The sequence below is a fragment of the Lepidothrix coronata genome, unplaced genomic scaffold (genome assembly GCF_001604755.1).
Source record: "Lepidothrix coronata isolate B3197 unplaced genomic scaffold, Lepidothrix_coronata-1.0 Scaffold97, whole genome shotgun sequence".
Taxonomy (NCBI): Eukaryota; Metazoa; Chordata; class Aves; order Passeriformes; family Pipridae; genus Lepidothrix; species Lepidothrix coronata.
Window position 1 is genome coordinate 2500336 of NW_016690277.1, and position 9154 is coordinate 2509489.

Genomic DNA, 9154 nt, shown 5'->3' on the forward strand with positions numbered 1-9154 from the left:
TTCAGCTGCTGCTGCCCTGAGCCTGCACTGGTGCCTGGCACTGTCCAACCCCATCTGTACACTCTGCACTCCTTGTTAAACTTCATGAGGTTTCTGTTGACCCGGGTTTTAAGTTTCTCAAAGGCCTCTCAACTGAACCTCCGCTGTTTGTTTTGAAAACCACCCCTTCTAAGTTAGTATTGTCTGAAAATCTGCTGCAAGTGCATCCTGTATCCAAGTTACTGGCACCAGTATTGACTCCAGACTGTTTTGTTTGTACTGGTCACCAACTAAACATCAACCCATTGATTCCTACTCTTCAATTGCCCAGCAATCCATCCAGTTTTATCCATCTAGCAGTACATTCATCCAGACCATACTCTTCAGCTTTTTCCTCACCCTGGGCTACAACCACTTGCTTAATTCCCATTGCTCACAAGGGCAGCTGTGCTGGAGAGCTTACAGACCATTCAGCCCTCTGCAAATGTGTATTGATGAACATATAAAGTGCTATTTAACTTCCCAGCATTTTTCCTCTACTTCTGCTGCAGTGCTGATTATTCTCCTCCCTAAAGTTCTCATTGTCACCACCCTGCTTCCTATGACATGGTGGTGCTGCAGTGATTGATGAGGGAGTACAGGTTTGAAATAAAGCCTGGTTGCTGCAGCATCAAGACACAGAACAGAAAAAACATCCTCCTCCCACTTTTGTTCAATCACTGAACTTTTAACCAGTGCAAAGAAGCATCAAATAATCTGGTCAATTCTTTCTTTTACAATTATTGCTAAAAGGAAAGATAATTTATGGTATTTATAGATTTTGCCTCCTCTTTTTTCCAGAGGCCTCTTTGGGTTACTGAAGAATTCTGTGTATTTGCAAGGGCATGTTACATTGGTCCTGGAGTAAAAAGGAAAACAAGCCAAACTTAATGCTGTAATTTGCCATAGAGACTGCACAGAAGTACAGCTTTCTTATGACACCCTAAAAGCTTGTGTGTTCTCTTCATTTTGTTAACTCCAGACTGACAAACAGAAATAATGCATATTTTCTTGTTTTCTCACTGCCTGTCTGAGGAGAATCCTTGGTATCTTTGGTGGATTCACCACAAACAACATTCTCAAACAATACCCCAAGCAAGTACGAACATTTTCAGCAACTCCCCCGCCTACTCCCATGATAGCTGCAGTCTTACTCAAATGGGAAAGAATGAACTAATTTGCTATCTTCAAGTTCACCAAAGACTGAGGATAGACCATGAGAATGGATTTCAAAAACAGAAGAAAAAGCAACATTTTTATCATTGCTGCCATGGAGAATTCCTTTTGGAGAATAACTACTTGTCTTTTCTCTTTCTGCTCTCCACAGCTGCATTATAGCAGCTACAGATATGGAGGGACTAAGAAAGTCCTGTCCAATTTTCTTAGATCCTTCAGGGGGACACTGCAGAATCATAGAATGGTTTGTGTTGGAAGGGACCAACAGATCACGTAGTTTCAAACCTGCTATGGTTAGGAACACCTTCCACCAAAGCAGGTTCCTCAAAGTCCCATTCAGCCTAGTCTTGAACACTTCTAGGGATGGGGCAGCCACAGCTTCTTTGGGCAACCTGTGCCAGTGTCTCACCACGCTCCCAGTGAAGAATTTCTTCATAATATCTAATCTAAAGCTACCCTCTTTGAGTTTAAAGTCATTAAACTTGGTAAAACATCCTCTGAGTATCCTATGAGAGATGTGAGAGTTTCCTGGAGTATATTGAAAGGACAAAAAGATGTTTCCCATCAGATGAGGATGCTGCAGGGGTTAACAGTCCTGCCTCAGAGGCTATTTCGTCAATGCCTTGACAAAGATTCACATTAGAGGTTCCCCCAGCAAAACTGAGTATTGCCTCACATGAAAGATTGGGGCCAGGCTCTTCCTGCCACGAGAAGTGCAGTACGAATGAAGTGGGACAGTGAATGGGAATAGGACACTGAGCTGGCAGGGTACATTGGGTGGGTAGGAGTATGTACAGTGGCTTCTGCTCCTGAACTGGAGTGCCACTACCCACATACTTTTAAGTTCTTCAGTGGCAGCAGCAGCAGCAAACCTGGGTTTCCATGTTGTAGATAAAGATATCTATAGGAAAACAAATGTTTTGCAACTCCTTATAGTTATTTCCCTGATTCAGAAAGTCACACCACAGGAGCAATGATACTTGCTCACAAAACAAAGGAAGAGATGACAAAACAGTCCTTTCTTGCAGTGCTATTTAATTTCAGCTTTATACGTTAGCAATCCAAGTTGCATATTGAGGAGGTAAAATAAACTATGTTATCAAAAAGAACTCTATTAGTCCTAAGTGCTGTTGTAGCACTAACATGTTTTGCACGTGGAGATATCTCGCTTTTCTGGTTTAAAACGTGTGAGCATAAGGGTGTGGTTGCAGTTGGCTGAACATCTGAAGTACGGTGTGAGGAGAGAGAACTCAGGGGCCTCTGATATGACTCACAGTGGCACTGCAGTCACTTCCTCCAGGTCAAACTTGTGCATGTAAGAGATGGCAGAATATTCAGTGAGAACTGCATGACTTGGTCATGGGTCACACCTGTTGCAAATACACCACATTAACTGCAAATTTCAGCAAGGTCAAATTAGGACTGAACTAGTTAATATAAATTATTTATTTCAGTGGTACCAAGGCTGAGTCCTGCACCCTGTGGCATACAAGTCTCAGTATTAATCTGTGTGCAGTAGCTTTCTAAAATTTCCACGCTTGGACCCAAAGGGTCCGAAGTAAATGTTTTGCATGTCTTATCCAAATCAGTAAATTTGATTTTACTGCAGATTAAGCATAAAGTTTTAAATGTATTCCTGGCTTTGTTCTGTAGTTTTCTTCATGTTTATCTTGACGGGCATTTAGGTCAAAAGAATCCTGATCTGTAAATATTTTGAAAATATGGTCTAAAACAGTGTTTGTGCTTGTAAATTTTGAGTTCATCTGAGATGGATCTGTGATTTTCCTTTTTGTTTCCCTTTTTATTCTCTGTAACACCACTGCCAAAGTATTACATTCTTTATAACCAGTGCATGCTTTTATGAAATCTGAACATTTTGGTAACTTGATTTGTATAAAATCCCAAAGCAATATATTTTCAGAATGGGTATTTTTTAAACACCAGAACTGCAATGATGTTATGATTCATGAGAACAGAGCAAGTAAACAATGATTAGAGACAGGAGGAGACACGTACACTGTCCTCCACTGGACCTAGAGCTGTAAATATGTCAGCCAAGTTAGAGCAGGTAACTTCCTCAATTCACAGCTAAACTTCATTGTGTGATTAGTGGCTCAGATTTCATAAGGTCACCTCCATCAGTACTTGAGCCAGGTATTTTCAGGTCGTGTGAAGCTGCCAGGGTGTTCTCAGTGTTCTCCTGCTGTTGCACTCTGCAAAGCTGTACGGGCTGTTTTGGAGGGCTGGGGTGTGACTGATCTGCATTAGGCCAACAAAACCCAGAGATTCTGCAACAGAGATCGCTGTGAGAGCTCAGCCAGAACTATTTGTACAAAAGCTGCCATTATGCATCCAAAGTAGAGTCATTCCTTCCTTCTCAGTAACTGTTCCAATGTCACTTGCTTGTTTTGTTGGGTTTTTTTTCAGTCTCTCTCTGTATAGCACTCATATTGTCAATAGCTACAGTTTTTGCTAAACAGAGATAGGGAGGGAAATGGAATGTATTATTAAATTGCCTCAAGTTCCTTAGAAAATTTTAATAAATATAAACAGGAGTGGAAAATAGAAGTATATTTTATGGGTTTTTTTTTGATTTGTGAGCATTTTGTAAACTTCAAAATGAAATTCAAACATTCCCTTAAGGCCTGAGTTACGTTTCCCTGTTAAGTTCTTGTTCTTGAGCTGTAAACAGAGGGCTTCCTTTGAAATGTATAACAGCACAAACTAAACAGTTGTTGCCTTGTGCTTAGTTTGTCTGTATCTCAGTGTATAAAGAAATATTTGCAACTTTTCAAGGTCAACTAAACTTTCAGTGGTAGGTTATCACTATGCTAATCTACATGTGAACCCCTCCCAGCATTCCTTCTCACTCTTTCTGCAGAGAGTTCCAAGAGAAATTAACAGTTCAGATTATATGTCATCCATGGTTGTCCTACAGGTACCACTACCTACAGGTTGCCCCCTTTCCAAATGACATTACACGTATCAGAAACTCGGTCCTATTCAGGACTCTGAAGCTGGACCAAGTGCTTCTGTGAGCTGGAGCAGTTTCCACACATTTTTTGGGGCACACAGAGCACCAGAGCTTGTTTTCTCACCACACAACAAACTGCAAAGCAGCAGGATCATGAGTCCATGGGACTTAAGGTGTCAGATCATTTGTGGGGATATCATGGACTGGATCATCAGGGTATTTAGATGAAACTGAAACATTGAGACATTCTGAGCAGTTACTGTCAAATTGTCTTTGGGAAGGTGAGACTTCCATGAGATTAAGGGTGACCTGTTGACTGGAAGAAATCGTGCTCTGATTTCTAAGGAAGCAGTGAAAACAATGCAATACCTGTAGGAATGTTTCACATCCAATACAGAATGAAAAGTACAATATAGGTCATTTGTTTCATTATCAAATTAGTAACTGCTCTTCAATAATACAATTTCTGTTACTTTTGCTATTTATTTTAGATTTTTTTAATAAATATGTTAACATCCACATCTAAAGAAATCACCGTGGTGTAGTGATGATTGCAGAAAGTAACATATCAGCAACAAAATTTTAGATTTCAGGGATTTAATATTTTAGAAATTACCTCGTATTTGGTAATATGATGGACTAAATTGCTCCGGGTTTTTTTTCCCCCAAATTTGATAGCATTGCTTTAAGTGGTGCAGAATGAAGCTGTTTTCAGAGTCTGCCTAGCAACAAGAGCTGCTCTCTCTCCCTCTAGCGGAAGATAATAAAATAGTTTTCTTTCTGTTTTTTCATATGTAAACCATCAAATAATACTGTCAGAGGTTGAAAGCTTTCCTGAATAAGAGTATATCATAATTTGTGTTTACTGTATAACATAAATGTTATACGAATAGCATTGTAATGCTTTATGTTTGCATATTAATATTTTTCTGCAAGTGCACTGTTTTTAAAGTGATTCTATGGATTGTAAAATATTTCTATGTGTAAGTATCTACAGATATCGAGACACTTTCTAAAAAAACAATAAAGGCCTCGAAGTTAAGATTAAAAATAACTCCTAATCTCAAAAGTAAAATACAGTATGCTTAATGTCGAACACAGGAGCTTGGTATTTGCCAGATTGATCCTCAGTTTAAAAAGGAAGTACCTAAATTATAAACTTTTTATTTTAGCCCAAAGTGCTCTCAGTATTTGTGGTGTTCACCAAGAGGAGTGCCACAATATTTGGATGCAATGTGTATCTTCTTTTTATAATTAGATGTTACAATCTACTGCTTTGTTTCAGTCTCCTAATAAACAAATTTTTAAAGAACAGCATAAACATCTTCCAAGCATTTAGTATTCATTGGGAGTACAAACTGCTTATGTAAATAAAGATTTACAGGACTAAGCAGTAATTAGGGTAGTAGAAAATACTTCTTATGTACTACTGATTAAACAAGATATGCCTATAATTACTCCACTTCTAGTTTCCAAAATGTACCAAGACCATTTTTTCTTGGCTAGATTCCTGTTGCTGTTTTTCAGGGGCACGTTTGATTTCTAATTAGGCTGCTGAGCTTCTTTTTAGTGTATTTTTCTATTTTCTGTTTTTATCTCACTTTCTCTATTAGTACTTTTCTTTCCCTTCCCTGTTGCCATACAACACTTCACACAGGTAGCTGGGGAAGCTGTCAGTCCAAGGGGATCTGTAGGCACATGCAGGTAACTTGAGAGTCTTCATCTTTTCGGGAAAGGCACTTTCCCACCTGCAAGTCACTGCCTTGCACTGAGTTTGTCACTGTGAACATTTCAGTTCGATTTCATTTGAATTTGTGTATTTGTTGTTCTTACCAAGTCACTAAAGGGTAACAAAGCTACTTGACAAGAAGTGTTGGGCGACAATTCTGGGTTGCCGCTGCCTCACTCAAGTACTAGCAGAAAGTAGATCTCTGAGCAAGACAGGAGAGGTTTTATTTTCTTGCACGGAGGAGTGACTCCAAGGACTGTGGTGCAATGAGTCAGTCGAATTGTAATTGCTTTAAGAAGCAGAGAAACTTAGAGAGGGGGGTGAAACAGTGTGCTGAGAGATGATACAGGAGAGATGGTGGAAATGCCAGTATGGCCTCCTATCCGCACTTAAAATTCTCCTCCAGCATAAGGAAGAGACGTAAGGGAGGGACAGAGGGATGTGTGAGACAGTGCTTTTGTGAGTCCAGCAGCTCTGCACTTTCATCTCGAAAGAGATAGGCTGGCATAAATGCGTCCCAGGCTCTGGAATCTGGCAAACTATTTACGGCTCGGTTAGTTTGTGTTGTTTTGGGAGGGTGACAGAGAACAAAAAGCAGAGGAGCAAAGTGCGAAAGGGACATTTGTCCACTCACTGTATTATCGAATGGAGAGAAGTAATAGATTGCTGGGCAGGATAATGTCATCCCACACACCAGCCTGTAGTCGTGGGTTATGTTTTCCCAAATGCTCATTCCTTTCCTTTCAGTGTAATAAGAATGTAATAAACATTGTTATTTGAGGGAGAGCAAGGGCGTGGGCTCCCGGGGCGTTCATTCAAGCCAGCTCTTAACTTCGCCCTGGTTGCAAAATGGACTCTGGAGCTCCAGTGGCCGGTGGTGCCGGAGGCCCTGGCACATGTTGGAGGTGCCAGTGCTGCTGCTGCAGCAGCTGCAGCTGAACTGGCACCAAATACACTGAATGGGAAAAACAAACTCATAAATGTCCTCTAATTTAAATCAGTTGATCATCTGTGGGGTTGTATTAATAGGGAATGCAAATATGATTTTAATACAACTTTATTACGTTTAAAGGAAGGAAATGGTTGTTAACTTCTATATGTATCATTTTAGAAGTACTTTTGGTTCATGATTTGAAATGTTTTTTCACCCAATTAATGTGTTCCTCACACTGGGATGATGATTATTTCAACCTCAGAATATTTCCAGGTGCACTGTCTCTAAGGTTTAAGTATTGCAGACCTCCTTCTCGAGATCTTTTTCAAAAAGGCACATGCTTTATTCAGCTCATTTCATTGCTGACCCGACAGTTCCGTCTGTTTGTACCTTTCAGTGCATTTCTTAACAGAAATGTAATGCGACTGTAATGAGGAGCTATAATTAGTATTAATGAGGCTTCCTGGAAGGAGCAGTCATCGCAACATTTTACCGTCCCTAAAAATAATAATGTTCCAGCGCCTCTGGCTGTCTCCGATCCCGGGGCGGGGACGGTGCTCCCCCCGATCGCAGTGCAGGGACGGTGCTCCCCCCGATCCCAGTGCAGGGACGGTGCTCCCCCCGATCCCAGTGCGGGGTCGGTGCTCTCCCCGATCCCAGTGCGGGGTCGGTGCTCTCCCCGATCCCAGTGCGGGGTCGTTGTCCCCTCGATCCTAGTGCGGGATCAGTGCTCTCCCCGATCCCGGGCGGGGTCGTTGTCCCCTCGATCCCGGGGCGGGGTCGGTGCTCCCCTCGATCCCAGTGCGGGGTCGGTGCTCCCCCCGATCCCAGTGCGGGGTCGGTGTCCCCTCGATCCCAGTGCGGGGTCGGTGTCCCCTCGATCCCAGTGCGGGGTCGGTGCTCTCCCCGATCCCGAGGCGGGGTCAGTGTCCCCTCGATCCCAGTGTGGAATCTGTGCTCCCCTCGATCCCGGGGCGGGGCCCCCTCAGGGCGCAGAGACAGCGGGGGCTCCGTGGCGGCCCCGCCCGCCCGCCAGGGGGCGCCGTGTCGCAGCGGCCGCCTCAGGGGCTGGGGCGGGCGGTGCCGCGTCCCGGCCGTGTCCGCGCCGTGCGGGAGCCGGGATCGGGAACACCTTCAGCCCCGTTTCGTGCCCGACATGGGCAGCAGCTCCATGGGGAACGCCCGGTGCGGATGTGACATGACACACCGGGCGGGCGCTTCGGGCGGTGCGCGTCGGGAATGACGCCAGTGACACCAGAGCAGTGACAGCGGGTCGCGCTGGGGGCAGACACCTTGCAGGTTCTGAAAATGTTGAATTATTTGGCAAGAAAACACTGGTTTTTCTGGTTTTTTTAGTATTTATTTTGTCAAAAATCCATCTGAAAATGTTGCTACTTCAGATGTAGCAAATTAGATTAAAAATGTATTTTAAATCCTCTATTAATTTCTCTTACGCTGTTGCCAGTTTACTGAAGTTTTGATGGGCAATTTAAGTAAGGCCGCTATAGAAAATGGGCGGTTATTGCTGAACACATAATTAGTCTGTATCCTTGGAATTCTGTAAAACTTTGCTGCACTAAATAACAGCTGTTAATGCCTGTGGAGTATCTTTAGTATGCACGATTCATAGTACTTTGCAAATCATTAAAACATTACATTGTTTCACAAACAATGCCATGTACGTCACAGAGGAGCCAAGACACACACTGGGAGCAGACTGCAGGGAAGACGGAAATAATGAGCTCGTCCTTTGACCCCATTTTGATGACTCTTTGACCCAAAAAGTGGGTAGTCCTTCATAGGCGGGTAAGGCTGAAAATCAGGGCCTCTGAGGAGGTTACAAATTGAACGCAGGAAACCTTAGAACCTCTGATATTCACATCAGGCTCAGAAAACTATCCATGGTTTCAATATTTATTGAAATACACCTGACATCTGTTAGAAAGGAGGGATCCTTGCTGTCAGCTCTGCTATTCTGAGAGTACAGAATGCAGTACAGCAAGCATATGCAAAGTCTGACCTTTGTGTCAAAGTTAAATGACCTTGGTCTTGCTCCCTGCAGTTCTGGAGAGGTGGAGAAGCTTCTGGGTTTCACCATTGACCTTATCCCCACCTTTTGAGAAAAAATGTTGTGGACTAACTAGGAAGACTACTAAATGATGAGGTCTTCATTTTCCATAGTTACAGCAGCTTTACCAAACCACATTTAATCTTACTCTGTCAATAGCCAACTGCAAGCCCTCGTTAACTTTTGCAGAGTTACCATCAAGGCCCTTGACCTGATTCTGCCAGAGAGCTCCAGGCAGTTTTAGATATCTGTTCT